The following is a 17,816-nucleotide window of genomic DNA, read 5'->3' on the forward strand; positions in this document are numbered from 1 at the left end:
CATAATTACCGGTGGAAACAGGACAATTCTGCACAAGTCAAGAAATCTCATCCCAGTCATTGATTCAGACATTCATTGATCCAATAAATATTTAATGAGTACACCACTTTTGTGTTCTCAAGGTTATTATATTAAAAAAAGTCTTCACCTTTGTTGGGGAGATGAAAGAATATACAATATGGTGGCAGAGTCTATTAAATTCTACATAGAAAAATAAACTATGTAATATGAACTGAGTACGAAGGTACCTATTTCCAATAAATTCTGAGGGAATACCTTCTTAAGGATGCATAAACCTAAATGAAGTGCAAGAAAGCCATGTAAATATCTAGGTGAAGAGGGACTACAAGTCTTTGGGGGTTAAATTTTGTTTGGTCTATTAAAAACACACACACACACACACACACACAAAAAAAAAAAAAAAAAAAAAGAAGAAGAAGAAGAAGAAGAAAGCCAATGTAGCTAAATCAGATGCCCAGAATGAATCAATCTAGTATTCAACACATCTTCTCTATGACCAAGGCAAGTAGTCACTTATTCTAATAATCTTACTATCACCTAACTCATATTTCTTAATTTTATGGGAAGAAAGACTAAGAAATAGTGCTAAATGTCTTTCTTGAGTCCAGATGCATGATATTTCTAATGTTGCTGGGTATGGTAATTCATGGACTTCCTAAGTCTACTTACCTTCTAAACTAACCTGAATGCAGTGTTTATTCAGTCAATTATTACTTCTGTGTCATTCTACAACCCCTTATTTCTTTATTCTGCTAAAGTTGTATGCTGGCTAACTTCCCACTAATCCTCAATGTTATTTAAATATTTCTAAATGATTTACTAGAATGTCATCAATAGCAGCCACTCCAAAATATCTACAGCTTCAGCTTCCATGACAGCATCCCAGTTGAGGTAATTAAAAAAGTATTGTTTTCTTAACATTGACCTTTCTCACCAATAAGGGTTTTCATTTTTGTTTTATTTTCCCTCTGGGAGGGGGTCACTTGAGGCCTTTTTTTATTTATTATCTTTTAGTGTGTTATGCTAGTCACCATACAGAACATCATTAGTTTTTGATGTAGTGCTCCATGACTCATTGTGTATAACAGCCAGAGCTCCATGCAATCCGTGCCCTCCTTCATACCCATCACCAGGCTCTTTGACTACTTGCTCATTATCACTTCTTCCCTAGCTTTCTCAGTTTGCCCTCCACTGCCCTCACATACTGATAAGTTTAATTTTCCACAACTGACTATGATTTTAGAGTGGTATAAGACTACCAGATTTAGATTTAGAAGAAATTTTATTGTTGACTTCATTAACTCCAAGAAATTGAACGGTAAGGTCTCCATTTGCAAATTTCTTCATCTGTATGTTGGAGATAATAATAGTTTCTTACATGGACACTTAGAATAACCTTAGAACACCTGTTTCTCTTGCTAAATATTCTTCCTTTTTTAATCTAAGTGATTCTTATATCGCAATAAGCATTGTCTCTATTACACTGGAACTACAAGTTCTGTGCCTTTGCATAGATTGCAATGTGTCCAGAAGACTTTTGCCTCAACTTATCTCCCTCTTTTTTTGGTAAATGGCTACATGCTTTTCCATAGCTCCAGGTTGTAGGACTTTGTACATGACTCTAATATTTTATCTTATTTATCTTTCCCATGAGACTGGAAGATACTAGAGGACTGGAACTATTAATTATTTATATTTACATAACAGTAGAACACTCCTAGAATAAAGTAGGATATAAATGCTAGAGACTACATATTTACAATTTACAAGCACACTTCCATAATATCTATTTAGAGTGAGACAGTTTGGCAGTAGGTTTAAGATCCTAAGTTTTAGGGGCACCTGAGTGTCTCAGTTGGTTAAGCATCTACCTTTGGCTCAGGTCATGATCCCAGGGTCCTGGAATCGAGCCTAGCATCGGGATCTCTTCTTGGCAGGGAGCCTGCTTCTTCCTCTTCCTCTGCCTGCTGCTCTGCCTACTTGTGTGTGCTCTTTCTCACCCTCTTGCTCTCTCTCTCTGTCAAAAAAAATAAATAAAATCTTTTTAAAAAAGATTATAAGTTTTATTTTTTTATAAGATTTTATTCATTTATTTGACAGAGAGAGATATCACAAGTAGGCAGGGAGGGGGAGCAGGATCCCCACTGAGCAAAGAGTCTGATGCAGGGCTCAATCCCAGAGCCCTGAGATCATGACCAGAGTCAAAGGCAAAGGCTTAACACACTGAGCCACCCAGGGACCCCAAGATTCTAAGTTTTAAAGCAAAATTTCCTGGATTTGTATTCCACCTCCACCATCTCAGAGCTGTTAACCTAGGAAAAGTCACTTAATATCTTTGAACCTCAGTTCTCCAATCTTTAACATTGGTTTGTAAGTATTTCTAGATCATAGCAATGTGGAGAGAATACAAGTACGTATAGAATACTTGGTTCTTTGAAGGCTTAGATATTATTTTACTTCTTCTTATGTATTTTCTTTTTGTGTCTAGAAATGTGTCTTGTACATATTAGGGGATCGTGGCATCCACTGCACATTGCAGTGCCTGCAACATGGTAGACAATCAATAGATGTTACTGAATGATGAACGAAGAGAGAAGTATTACCTCTCTGAAGTAAATTTCACAGAAGTTTTACTACAGGAAAAACTGAAAAGCCTAAGTATAAAGTAACTTGTCTGAGACTACAAAGCCATCAAATAAAAATTATAAGAACTTTTAAACATTCTAATTTTACACAGTGCTTGTTAATACACTGCATTTTTATAATTGATCTGCATGTAAATATAAGTAAATAGAAGTAAAGAGAAAAAAGGAAAGATGAAAGATTAAGAGAAGGAAAAATATATTCAGTTTAATTACAGTGTATTAACCAATTGGGGCAACTTTACAAATTTCCCTGACTTTTACCCAAATTCATATTCATGATTTAAGATCTATGATGCTTCCCTTGACTCTTACCACTTCTTCCGTGTGACCTCATTTTTAATGTATCCAAGCACATACTTCGCACTCTGTCCATACTACTGACCATTACTTCTGACTATTTGTTCTATCTGGATGCAGAGTGTCTAATTCAGAGAGTCAACTATATGAAATATGGTCTAATTAATATTTATTGAGAGTCCCTAAGGTGCATCACCCATTAAATGAAGAATGATTTGTTTTTATTTAACAACATCATAACATAATTTAATCTGGAAATGTAGGTGGAGGTTCCTACAAGTAGTAATTAGAGAAGAATGAATGTATAAATGACCATGCAGGCTTTGCCTTTGGCAGAGAAAGATCTGAATGTAGCATACACCATCGAAAATGAAACAAATGGTTGGTTTATTTTCCCTTTATATTCTAAATCCAAACTTAATGGTTTGAACACTAATATAAGTTAATGAGAACTTCACAGAGGAAATTCTATATAGTGTATGCTAACAGCTGTAAACATATGACCTGGCCAAAACACCAAGAATATAATGAAAATATTTAGCAACTTGAATAAAGAAACCCTTTACACAAAGATGTTCATCATGAGTAATGAAATAAAACTTATACTGACTTATATTCCCTGAGCAGATCACCGACAAAAGACAGATCACTGGCAAAAAACATTCAAGGAGACCAGAATGTCTTTCAGGAGAGCTACAAAGAATAATTCTACCAACCAAGTTAAAGTCTCCTTGGCAGTTATGTTATCCCATCTTGTTTTTAGTTGTGGCCTGTGAATTACTGCAGATCACACCTCCACTGTAACAAATTACCAATAAAAAAAATCGGGAGAATTGACATTGGGAGAACAAAACCAACAGACCGGATATGTCAGTTATTGCAGGATAAAGGACTGTATGATACCACAGCATCTGCTGGAGTGCACACTGTACTGAGGCGCCCACAAACATGGTAGACACTGCAATGTGTTGCACTGCTGAGCCGTCAATCATCTTTGAGCAAATGGCGACAATGTGAAGTGAGTTTTCAGTAGCTCTTAAATTTATTCTTTTTATTGTTCATATCTCTCCCCATGCATATACCCTCTGCTTAGGTGCTCAAATCCAGGCTTTTCATGGCCCTTAACTGAAGTGTTCCTGCCAGTTGCTCTCCTTCTGTGGTGGAAATGTGTACCATTTTCTTATTTTCTTCTTACATTATCAAAACTCATTTCTCCTATCTCTACTCCCCACATCACATCCTTCTTACTTTCTTCTCTGTAACAGGCATGTTACAAAACAGTGTGTCTCAAACTGTAGCAACATCAGAGTAACCTGGAGGTCTTGTTAAACACACATGGCTGGGAGTCAACCTACCCCCACCCCGGAAGTCATTCCCTCTCCTCAAGTTTCTAATTCAGTAGGCATTTCTAACAAGTTGCTAGGTGATGCTGGGGATGCTTCTGGTCTGGGGACCATGCCTGAGAACCACTGATATCAAGCATTTGTAAGATCTTTAATATTTAGTCATTAAAAGATAATCTTAACAGCTTGAGGTCCCTCCAAAGGTATTTTTTGTAACATTAGATAATATAATTTCTCTAACTGGCTGTGTCTCTCAGCACATGGAAGAGTGCCTAGCTCATAACAAATTTTCATAATGAGAAGTTTGAAGATTATAAAATATTTTCATAGCCTGCACATGTTGGGCTCAAAACAGTTAAACAATAAATCTCAGACTGCACATTCTAGAGAAATCTTCAAGTTGTGCAGCCCAGTAAGTGTCCTAAAGTTAATGACTTCTACACAGCAGGGAAAGCTTTCTCAGGTGGTGACCAACCTGAAAGCTATTCACTTACAGCCAAGTTCTGAAACAATCCAGATGACCTTTCCCCTGTTAGAGAAGGATGTAACCCCTGGCTTCAAGGTAGGCATTTTGTACAATAACTATTAAAAGAGAACAAACATTCTTAAAGCTGCAGCCTCCCAAAAATCTATTCTGGACCAAATTAGAGACAGTGAGAGCCAGAGCAATAGAAATGCATAAATGTGGAAGATGCAATTTAGAAAAATGCTGATAAAGAAAGGAAGGCCGTAGAAGTAGCTTAAATCCTAGAACAAAGATGAGTCCATTTTCAACAGATATGACGCAGGAATGGCATGCAACACATGCAAAGTTATATTTAATTTGAAATATACATGCTTAAATTAACTATATGTAGAAAAATCATCATTTAGCAATTATTAAATTATTTCTGAACACTGAGTGAGCAAAGAAAGTATTATTCCTTAAGGATTAGTGTTATAACAAGATATATTTCTCCCCTGGAGGCAGAGCACTGCATTTTGGTCTTCAACCCTCAATCCTGTGAACTCAACAATGGTACGCCCATGTTACACATAAAAAAGGAAATTGAGGGGCGCCTGGGTGGCTCAGTGGGCTAAAGCCTCTGCCTTTGGCTCAGGTCATGGTCCCAGGGTCCTGGGATCGAGCCCCACATCGGGCTCTCTGCTCAGCGGGGAGCCTGCTTCCTCCTCTCTCTCTGCCTGCCTATCTGCCTACTTGTGATCTCTGTCTGTCAAATAAATAAATCTTTAAAAAAAAAAAAAAAAGGAAATTGAAGCTGAGAGCTGGAACTTGAACTCAGGTCATTTGAGTGCAAACTCAGAATATGTTTCATATCCATAACTATCTCCTTTTGGTATCTTGCAGTTAAAGTCCTTGTAATTATTTAATGGAATCCTACAGATAATCTAGGAGGAACATATCAAAAATTATCTGCTGCAAGTTTTCTAACAAGGTCTATTCTTCAAACGAAATTACACTATGTGATTTTTTTTTTTTTTTAGGATTTTACTTATTTATTTGACAAAGAGAGAGAGATCACAGATAGGCAGAGAGGCAGGCAGAGGGGAGGGGGGAGCAGGCACCCTGCTGAGCAGAGAGCCCAATTCGGGGCTCGATCCCAAGACCCAGGACCCTGGGATCATGACCTGAGCAGAAGGCGAGGCTTTAACCCACTGAATCACCCAGGCGCCCCACACTATGTGATTTTGAAGCAAATATTTCATCAAATGCCTCATCCTCTTTAGTCAACCACTTTAGTTTGGCAGATATCAACTTTAGTAGCAGTGTTTGAATACAAAGAAAATGTATTATAAAAATGCAAGTGAATAGATCAAGAATCCTACCACTGTCTGCATAGTCTATGCTTTATCTTGTCTTTTATTTTAATTTTTGAGCAGTATTTAATTAAGAAAATCTTTCTAATAATATTAAAAATAATTTAAAAATCAGTATGGAGGCAGTTTTAGGATTATTCCACTGGGCGCCTGGGTGGCTCAGTGGGTTAAGCCTCTGCCTTCAGCTCAGGTCATGATCTCAGAGTCCTGCTCAGCGGGGAGCCTGCTTCCCCCTCTGCCTGCCTCTCTGCCTACTTGTGATCTCTTTCTCTCTGTCAAATTAAAAAAAAAAAAATCTTACATCACTGGCATTCACAAAAGCTTACGTCACATGAAATTCAGCATCTTGGGGTTTGAAGGGGACTTATTCAGCATTTACTCTGACCACCCATCAGAATACAGTGGAAATGGAAAACTTGAAATTGAGTTGACCTGAATCTGAATTCCAACCCCAGCACCTATCAGTGGTTGAACGTCAACCTCTCCGAGGCGTGGTGTATTTATCAGTAATTAGGATTGTAGGAATAGGTATTTCCTGAATAAATTATCTAATATACATATCAATTATTCCTTCTTCATGCAATCTATTTCATATTTTGCATTTATAATAATATACAATTTATTTATTTGTTCACTTTATTACCTGTTTCCTCTACTAAAATGAGGGCTCCATGAATTTAGGAACCACCTATGTCTGTTTCACCACTATATTCCCCATGTTGAGCACACTCCTGGTACACAGGTGACAATCACTAATTACTAATATCAGACTTCTAAATTTTTGTTGCATTTTGTTCAAATGCAAATCAGCCGAAAATCTTAACCAAAATGTTTGTCAACTGGTGCACCAAAAGTATTAGTTTTTGTGTTTTTTTTTTTTAACTTCAGTACAGAGGCACCTGGGTGGCTCAGTGGGTTAAGCCTCTGCCTTTGTCTTGGGTCATGATCTCAGGGTCCTGGGATTGAGCCCCGCATCGGACTCTCTGGTCAGCGGGGAGCCTGCTTCCCCCTCTCTCAGTGCCTGCCTCTCTGCCTACTTGTGATCTCTCTCTCTGTAAAATAAATAAATCTTAAAAAAAAAAATTTCCAGTACAGGGTAACTGGGTGTCTCAGTCAATTAAGTGTCTAGCCTTGGCTCAGTTCATGATCTTGGGATTCTGGGACTGAGCCCCGCTCCCTGATCAGTGGAGAGTCTGCTTGTCTCTCTCTCTCTGTCCCTTCCCCACCCACTTATGCTTACTTGCTCTCTTGCTCTCTCACAAATAAATAAATGAAATCATTTTTACAAATTTTAGTATGGTTAATGTACAGTGTTATGTTAGTTTCAGGCATACCATATAATGATTCAGTAATTCTATGCATTACTCAGAGCTCATCATGGTAAGTGCACTCTTGACCCATTCATTCATTTCACCCGTTCCTCCTACCCACCTCCCCTCTGGTAATCATCAGTTTGTCTCTAGAATTAAGATCTTGTTCTTGGGGGTGCCTGGGTGGCTCAGTCAGTTAAGCATCTGACTCTTAATTTCAGCTCAGGTCATGATCACAGGGTCATAAAATTGAGCCCCAAGTCAGGCTCCACACTTCTTATTTCAATATAGGTCCAATAATTTATTTTTGTTTTCGTTTCCTTTGCCTCAGGAGACATATCTAGAAACATGTTGCAATGGCCAAAATCAGAGAAATTACTGTCTGTGCTCTCTTCCAGGATTTTGATGGTTTCAGGTCTCACAGTTATGTCTTTAATTCCTCTCGAGTTTATTATTGTGTACGATGTATAAAAGTCTCCCAGATTCATCCATTTGCATGCAGCTGTCCAGTTTTTCTAACACTATGTGTTGAAGAGACTCTTTTTCCCATGCATATTCTTGCCTCCTTTGTTGAATATTAATTAACCATATAATCATAGGTTTATTTCCAGGCTCTTTATTCTGTTCCACTGATCTATGTGTCTGTTTTCGTGTCAATATCATACTCTTTTGATCACTACAACTTTGTGGTATAACTTGAAATCTGGGACTGTGATACTTACAGTTTTGTTCTTCTTTTTCAAGATGCTTTGTCTATGCAGGGTCTTCTGTGGTTCCATACAAATTCTATAATTATTTATTCTAGTTCTATGAAAATGCTCTTGCTATTTTAATAGTGATACAATAAATCTGTAGATTGTTTTGGGTAGTATGGACATTTTAACAGTATTTGTTCTTCCAATCTATGAACATGGAATCTTTTCATTTGTGTCATTTTTAATTTCTTTTATCAATGTTTTAACATTTTCAAAGTACAGGCCTTTCACCTTCTTGATTAAATTTATCCCTAGTTATTTTATTATTTTGGGTACAATTGTAAATGAAATCGTTATCTTAATTTCTCTTTCTGCTGCTTCATTATTAGTGTATAGAAATGCAATGGGATTTTGTATATTGATTTTGTATTCTGAGTCCTTACTGAATTCACTTATCAGTTCTAGTGGTTTCTTTTGTTTGTTTTGTTTTGTTTTTTGGTGAAGTCTTTAGGTATGTCTCTCTCTCTCTCTCTCTCTATATATATATATATATATATATATACACACATATATATATCATGTCATGTGCAAATAGCAAAGGTTTTAATTCTTCCTTCCCAATTTGCATGCCATTTACTTCTATTTATTGTCTACAATTTCTCATACTATCTTGAATAAAAGTGGTGAAAGTAGACATCCTTGTCCCTGATCTCAATGGAAAAGCTCTCAGTTTTTCACCTTTGAGTATGTTAGCTGTGGGTTTTTCATATGACTTTTATTATGTTGAAATATGTTCCCTCTATACCTACCATGTTGAGGGTTTTTATCATTAATGGATGTTGTATTTTGTTGAATGTTGTCTCTGCATCTATTGAAATGATCATATGGTTTTTATTTTTCTCTTGTTGATGTGATAAATCATGTTGATTGATTTGTGAATATCTAACTACCCTGTACCCCAGGAATGAATTCTACTTAATTCTGATGAATCAAGTTTTTAATGTATTGTTGGATTTGGTTTGCTAGTATTTTGTTGAGCATTTTTACATCTATGTTTATCAAAGATATTGGCCAGTAGTTCTCTCTTTTTTAGTGTCTTTATCTAGTTTTGGTATCAGGGCAATGGTGGCATCATAGAATGAATCTGAAAGCTTTCTTTCCTCTTCTATTTCTTAGAATAGTTTGAGAAGACTAGGTCTTAATTCTTCTTTAAATGTTTGGTAGAACTCACCTGTGAGATGTCTGGTCCTGGACTTTTGTTTGTTATGAATTTTTTATCACTAATTTAATTTTATTGCTGGTAATTTCATTGCTGGTCTGTTCAAATTTCTATTTCTTCCTGATTCCATTTTGGGAGGTTATATGTTTCTAGGAATTTACCCATTTCTTCTAGGTTATCCAATTTGTTGGCATATGATTTTTCACATAATATGCTCTTATTATCCTTTGTATATCTGTGGTTTCAGTTGGTATTTCTTCTCTTTCATTTCATTTCTGATTTTGTTTAAATCCTCTCTCTCTCTCTCTCTCTCCTCCTCTCTCTGCCCACTCTCTTTTGATGAGTCTGGTTAATGATTTATCGATTTTGTTGAACTTTTCAAAGAACTACCACCTGGTTTCATTCATCTCTTCCATTGTTCTTTTTATTCCTATTTGTTTACTTCTGCTCTAGTATTTATTATTTCCTTCATTCTACTGGTTTTGGGTTTTGTTTGTTCTTTTTCTAGCTCCTTTAGGTATAAGGTTGGATTATTTGAGATCTTTCTTGCTTCTTGATGTATGCTTTTATTGCTATAAACTTCCCTCTTAAAACAGCTTTTTCTGCATCCCAAAGATTTTAGACATTGCATTTTCATTTTTATTTGTCTCCATTTATTTTTTTTTAATTTCTTCTTTGATTTCTTGGTTGGCCCATTCATTGTTTAGTAGCATGTTATTTAATCTCAATCAAAGAAACACATCAACAATAATACAATAATAGTAGGGGACTTTAACACTCCCCTCACTGAAATGGACAGGTCATCCAAGCAAGGAAATAAAGGCCTTAAACGACACACTGGACCAGATGGACATCACAGATATATTCAGAATATTTCATCCCAAAGCAACAGAATACACATTCTTCTCTAGTGCACATGGAACATTCTCCAGAATAGATCACATCCTCGGTCCTAAATCAGGACTCAACCGGTATCAAAAGATTGGGATCATTCCCTGCATATTTTCAGACCACAATGCTCTATAGCTAGAACTCAAACACAAAAGGAAGTTTGGAAAGAACCCAAATACATGGAGACTAAACAGTATCCTTCTAAAGAATGAATGGGTCAACCGGGAAATTAAAGAAGAATTGAAAAAAATCATGGAAACAAATGATAATGAAAATACAACGGTTCAAAATCTGTGGGACACAACAAAGGCAGTCCTGAGAGGAAAATATATAGCGGTACAAGCCTTTCTCAAGAAACAAGAAAGGTCTCAGGTACACAACCTAACCCTACACCTAAAGGAGCTGGAGAAAGAACAAGAAAGAAACCCTAAGCCCAGCAGGAGAAGAGAAATCATAAAGATCAGAGCAGAAATCAATGAAATAGAAACCAAAAAAACAATAGAACAAATCAACGAAACTAGGAGCTGGTTCTTTGAAAGAATTAATAAAATTGATAAACCCCTGGCCCGACTTATCAAAAAGAAAAGAGAAAGGACCCAAATAAATAAAATCATGAATGAAAGAGGAGAGATCACAACTAACACCAAAGAAATATAAACTATTATAAGAACATACTATGAGCAACTCTACGGCAATAAATTTGACAATCTGGAAGAAATGGATGCATTCCTAGAAACATATAAACTACCACAACTGAGCCAGGAAGAAATAGAAAGCCTGAACAGACCCATAACCAGAAAGGAGATTGAAACAGTCATTAAAAATCTCCAAACAAACAAAAGCCCAGGGCCAGACGGCTTCCCGGGGGAATTCTACCAAACATTTAAAGAAGAACTAATTCCTATTCTCCTGAAACTGTTCCAAAAAATAGAAATGGAAGGAAAACTTCCAAACTCATTTTATGAGGCCAGCATCACCTTGATCCCATGCATTTGTGTTCTTTCTAGATTTTTGCTTGAGGTTGATTTCTAGTTTCATAGCATTATGACTGGAAAAGATGCATGGTATGGCTCCACTCTTTTTGAATTTGTTTAGACTTATTTTGCGTCCTAATATGTGACCTATTCTGGAGAATATTCCATGTGCACCTGAAAAGAATGTGTATTCTGCTGTTTTAGGATACAGTGTTCTGAATATACCTGTTAAATCCATCTGTCATTTGTCATTCAAGGCCACCATTTCTTTGTGATTTTCTGTTTGGCTATCTATCCATTGCTGTAAGTGGGGTGTTAAAGTCCCCTCTATTATTATATTACTATCAATTACTTCTTTTATGTTTGTTATTAACTACTTTATGTATTTGAGTGCTCCTATGTTGGGTGCATAGTTACTCTTGCTATATCTTCTTGTTGGATTGTTTCCTTTATGATTACATATTGTCCTTCTTTGTCTCTTGTTACAGTCTTTGTTTTAAAGTCTATTTTGTCCAATATAAGTATTGCTAATACAACTTCTTTTCCTTTCATTTGCATAATAAATGCTTTTCTATCCCCTCACTTTTTTTTCAAGATTTTATTTATTTATTCATGAGAGACACACGGAGAGAGAGAGGCTGAGGAAGAAGCAGGCTCCCTAAGGAAAAGGGAGCCTGATGTGGGACTTGATCCCAAGACCCTGGGATCATGACCTGAACCAAAGGCAGACACTCAACCATCTGAGTCACCCAGGCACCCTCCATCCCCTCACTTTCAATCTGCATGTGTCTTTAGGTCTGAAATGAGTATCTAGTAAGTAGCATATAGATATGCCTTGCTTATTTATCCATTACATTACCTCATGTCTTTTGATTGGAGCATTTGGTCTATTTACATTCAAAGCTATTATTGATAGGTGTGCACTTACTGCCAATTATGGTCATTCTTTTCCACTTGAATAGTCCCCTCTAACATTTCTTATAGGGATGGTTTAATGGTCATTTAACGGTCATGAATTCTTTTAACTTTTATTTGTCTGAGAAACTCTTGATCTTTCCTTCCATTATGAATGCTGGATAGAGTATTCCTGGCTGCAGGTTTTTTGTTTTTGTTTTTGTTTTTTTTTTTTAAAGCATTTAATATATCATGACACTCTCTTCTAGCCTGCAAAGTTTCTGCTGAAAAATCAGTTGATAATCTTAGGAAGTTTCTCATGCATGTACTTCCTTTCTTCTTTTTCTGCTTTTACAATTCTCTTTGGGGCTTTCTGTACTTCTTGGATCTGGATTTCTGTTTTCTTTCCCAGATTTGGGAAGTTTTTGGCTATTACCTCTGCAAAAAAAATTTTCTGTCCCCTTTTCTGTCTTCTTCTGGGATCCCTATAAGGCAAATGTTATTATACTTGATGGTGTCACTAAGTCTATTTTCATTTTGTATTACTTGTACCAAAATGATATTAATGTACCAAAATGTACATTTGTACCAAAATGTATTAATGTACCAAAATGATACATTCGTACAAAATGATACATTTGTATCATTTTGTATTGTATTTTGTATTGTTTTTCTCTCACTTGTTCAGCTTGATTGCTTTCCATTACTTTGTCCTCCAATTTGCTGATCTGTTCTGTTTCCTCTAGTCTACCATTCTACTGTGTATTTTTAGTTTCAGTTATTGAGTTCTTCATCTCTGATTTTTTTAAATGTTTTCTAACTCTTTGAGGGTTTCACTGAGGACCTCCACTCTTTTCTCAAGTCCAGTGAATATTCTAATGACCATTACTTTAAAGTTTCTATTAGGCATATTACTTTTCTTCATTTAGCTCTCCTGCTGGGATTTTGCCATATTCTTTTATTTGGCACACAATTTTCTATCTCCGCATTTTGTCTAACTCTCTGTGTCTGTTTCTATGTATTAAGAAAGTGAACTATGTCTTCTGCTCATGAAAATAGTGGCATTATTAAGAAGGGGTCCTGTATTACCCTGCAGGGCAGTGTCCCCTGTTTATCAGAACCTGGTGCTCCATAGTTGTCACCTACGTGCATTGCATGTGCCCTACTGTTATGGCTGAAGCACTTTTGCTTTTAGTCCAGCCATCCATTACCGATGGCTGGTGCTCTTTGCCTCTTCTGGTCAGGTTTGGACCCTGTGTTGTTAGTGGTCCAGTCTTTAGCTGCTTTGGACTTGAGTCAGATCTAGTGTTTCCAGAGATGTGATAACACTAAATACTAGGGTGATTTACCCCATGTTTTCCCTGGAGAAGTTTGTGTTGGTGGACAGGGTCTGTAGTCAGATCAAATGTCTACCCATAGCCCACCATTGGGGCTGTCAGCAGAGTGGTATGTGTAGTTATCTTCCCCTCTCCATGAAGCAGGAGGATCACTTTAGAGCAATCCTGGTCCTTGTTGGGACTGCTTACATACTACTAGGCTCATGGTACTGCTTTGAAAGGGCTCTAACTAAAAGCATGTTGGACTGGGCAGGTACCCAGGAGAACATGGGGACAGAACACATGGTGTTAGCAAGGTTTATGCAGGTCTTTTGTGGGAGGGACCTGGAGTTGAGGCCTGGCTGGAGGGGGGCTTGTCTGTAAAAGAACACAAGGGCAGGGCATGTTGTCAGTAAGTTATGTAGCAGGTGCTACACTGGTTCCCAAAGGTGTCCACATGTCTAGGCTGGAGAATGGGGTAGGGAAATGGCACCAGCCATATCTTTTGTTCTTAGAAATGTTTCACAACAATCTCTGCCCCTTCAGTATACACTCTGAGATTTGGAAACAAATCTCCCTCTTGTATAACCCAGGCATTTTTCAAATTGTTACTTCTGTGCTGTATCTCAGCAAGGTTGTTTGTTATACTATCCCTCTAAGGACAGGGACTCCATTTCGTCTTGCCCTCTGGGCTCTCCTAGAGCTGAGCCTGCTGGTTTTTAAATTTCCAGGTGTTAAGCCCTACTGACTATAAGAAATTAAAATTTTGCCCCTCTGGTTTTCAAAGAAAACAGTTACTAAGATTCATCTTCCTTGTACAGTTTCCCCACGCCTTGGGTGCCCCCACACCCACACTGTCCCTCCTTCCTGGGGACACTTCTTCCTTTTCGAGGTCAGTTTTTGAGGTCACATTTCTGCCCTTCCTGCTCTCTTTGCCATGCCCTCTTCTCTACATTTAGCTGGAGGAATGTTCTGCCAGTCATCAGATCATTTTCTGGGTTATTTTCACTGACATGGGTGTTACCTAGATGTATCCACAGAATGGGGTGAGCTTACAGTCCTCCTACTCAAACATTTATCCCAGAAGTCCCCAAATATATTGGCTTTTGAAGCATTATTAAGTAGTTCTTAAAAGACATTTCAGTAATAGCAAAACTTTAAAACTTATATGTATCAATGAATGGGAGTGAGCAACAGAAAAGTAAATGATAGAATTCAACTAGTATAAGGGACTTAATTTTCAAATCTATAATTGTGCTTAGAAATATCTTGAATTACAGAAGGAATCTCTTATTGAGGCTCCTACTTTCTGTTGTTTAAATTTATATTCTGCTTTGGGGTAATATGGCATTGCAAAAACCTACAACACTTGCAGCATGTAAATTTCTAGAATCATCAAAAAAATCATACAGACATATTAACTTCAGAATTTTGTATTAAAAAAAGAATTCACATAAAGGTATTCTCAATGGAGACAAAAAGATAGTAACCCTGACAGCATTTCATGTAAAATATTTATATCTTTACTATTAAGTTATGCATTATGAAAGAGTATTTTTTTCAAAGAGACAAAACTGTAGTAAGAAAGGGGCAACAGTGGTTATCAGGAGTTAGAATTAGAGGGAAGGTGTGACTACAAAGGAAAAGCAAAGGGAACTTCTGAGGGGACAGAACAAATCTAACTCTGTATTGGTGGTTACATGAATATTCAAGTGTCTTAAAATTCTTGGAACTTTTTAACAAAAAAGTAAACTTGCCCATTTGATATATTTTAAATTTTTTAACTATTACTTAGAAGAATCAATTTAAATTATCAACAATTTGAAATGTGTTAGATGTAAGATACAATCAATTAGAATTGCAGGTTATTTTATGAAATAATAAGAACATACTTTTGGTCATTAAGATGCACCAAAAATAATCATTCTACTTCTATTGAATTTCATACTCAGATAATCAATAATGAAGAGAAATTTTTAAAATACTCTTTAGTATACAATGTATTGCTTAATTTTTAGAAAAATTATTTTTGAAAGTAAATTTTTTTAGAATTACTATGTATGTCTATCAACTTATTAAATTACGTTTGTGGGTCAATTAGCATTCAAAAAGTAATGTAATTTTAAATGGTAGTGTCCTCTTTTACTCTCAAACGCATTTCAATTTGGATGACAAATTATATGGTCCTCCTACACACCCACCCAGCTTGTTGGTATCTTTAGGTCTGAACATTTGCAACATCCTCTGTGTAAATCTCTTTTACTCTTTGTGCATCTGACAAACCCCTACTCATCTTTCAAGGTTCAAGTCAAACTCTAGTAATTCAGGGTGAATTAACTTTTAAATCAACCATGTTCCAACAACACCCTTGATGTACTTGCATGGGAGTATTTATTATTGTCAACAGGTATATTGAAGGGATTTGGGTATAAAAAGAGGAATATATAAAAAATGGTCACTTCATAAGATGAAAGTATACATTTTGAAAAAAAGAATCAAATTATATGAGGTCTGACCATTTTAGATTAAGTAAGGGATACGCTTTTTACCTGTGTGGGAACATAAGCAACTCAATTCTCCATCCAGTTAATGCATTTATTTTTACCCGCTTCTCCCTGAGCTAAAAGTCTGACAGCAGCAGTAAGTCTCTAAGGATTTGCAAGAGGCTCACACTCTCTAAGATAAAAACTGTCTTCTTGATTCCTGTTTTTGTTTTCATTTGCTTTAGAGGTTATCCCTATTTTTGAGAGTATGAAGATTTTTCTGAGTGCTATCATCTGAGCATTTTTAAATTTTTGAGTCTAACTAGGAACATACACATTCTCCCCGTTTGATTCCCTATGAAGAATTCACCAGAAATCTGTCAAAAATAACCATAATATGAACATTTACAGCAGAACTTTAACATTTTTGGAAAACACATTCTCCTAGTATTCTGCTCTTCCCAGTCAAGCCAAAGCTTTTGAGTTCACCAAAATGCTTTTTAGCTTTTCTGCCCAAAATTATGGTTAGTGACTCTTATATGCAAGGAAATATAAGCACTGTAAATCTCTTAGAGGAAATATCAAGTGAGAATTATTTGGGGTGGCTAACACTAGTAATGACTGGAGTGACAAAATTCAAGATACATTTTTTTACATAAACATTGTATAATTTGCCATTTGATCTTGTGACTTTAACAAATCCTTTGAATTTAGTTATCAAGATTGTCATATGATCTTCAAAATCAGTACTTGAATAAGTTCTACATTTTGTAATATAGTTCACCTGCATTTCTTGTATTTATTTCACAAAATTGTTTTAGAAATGAAAGAGATCATATGTGTAGTAAATTTGGTGCTTACTGGTTTGGAAATCTATTCTACTACAATGTCATGTCTTGACATTTTACAAAGTTCGTAGCAAACCCATGAGGACACACCAAAAAGAAACTCACTATTTTTAGACCTTAGAAAATCACTTTGACTTCATTTCATGAAATATAATATTATCTCCAACTCCCTTGGTTCTTATGACACTGAGTTTATTTTTGATTGAGGTAGCTACAGAAATGCTGTTTAAGCTAGAATATAGGGTTTTGTGTTTTTATTCTGTGCATAACTAGAACATAAGGGACACAAGGGAGAACATTCATTTTTCACAACTCTAATATCATCTTTTGAGAGGGTGGTGCTCTGGGAGTCACTGGCAATTCAATTGATTGAGATTGTCTGAATTCATCTGGGAATGAGGGTTGTCTATAAATAATCAGTTGGACACAAGAACATTTTCTTCTCTGGATGATAACTTATAAGATGGGACCACAGCTCCTCCATTTTTGAGTACCTGTGTCTTTACAACATTATCTTATTTATTACACACAAGGTCTCTGTGAATTGAGTGCTACTGTTACCCCCATTTGGTGAGAAAACTGTTCATAGGTTTACTCCAGGCTACACCTGAAGGGAGAGACTGAAACAACATAACTGAGCCTCTTCCACCTCACCAGCTTAACTTCATTTCATCAAAAGAAACCAGTTTGCTACCATATTTCACAGAGGCCCTTTCAATTGCAGTCTCAAAGATGTATTTGAAAGGATTCCAGGATGATAGTGTTGGAAGTACTAGGAAACTCTCTCTCCACCTAGACAACAATTATACTGACAGAGTCAGATGTAACTGTTTTGGACCTTTGAGGTCTACTGAAGGCTTACTAACTTCCAAGAGAAGGCTTGGACAGTAAAGTGTGGCTGCTTTAGGTCAACTTTACCTAACGTAGCACAGTAGGAGCTACCGATCTACCAACTCCCATCCCCATGGCAGGCATGCATTCTAGAGCGGTTTGCATGCAGCTTGTGAAAGCCAAATTGGGCAAAAACAAAAAAACAAAAAAACAAACAAAAACTATCCTCCA

Source organism: Mustela lutreola, chromosome 3 (assembly GCF_030435805.1).
Source record: "Mustela lutreola isolate mMusLut2 chromosome 3, mMusLut2.pri, whole genome shotgun sequence".
NCBI lineage: Eukaryota > Metazoa > Chordata > Mammalia > Carnivora > Mustelidae > Mustela > Mustela lutreola.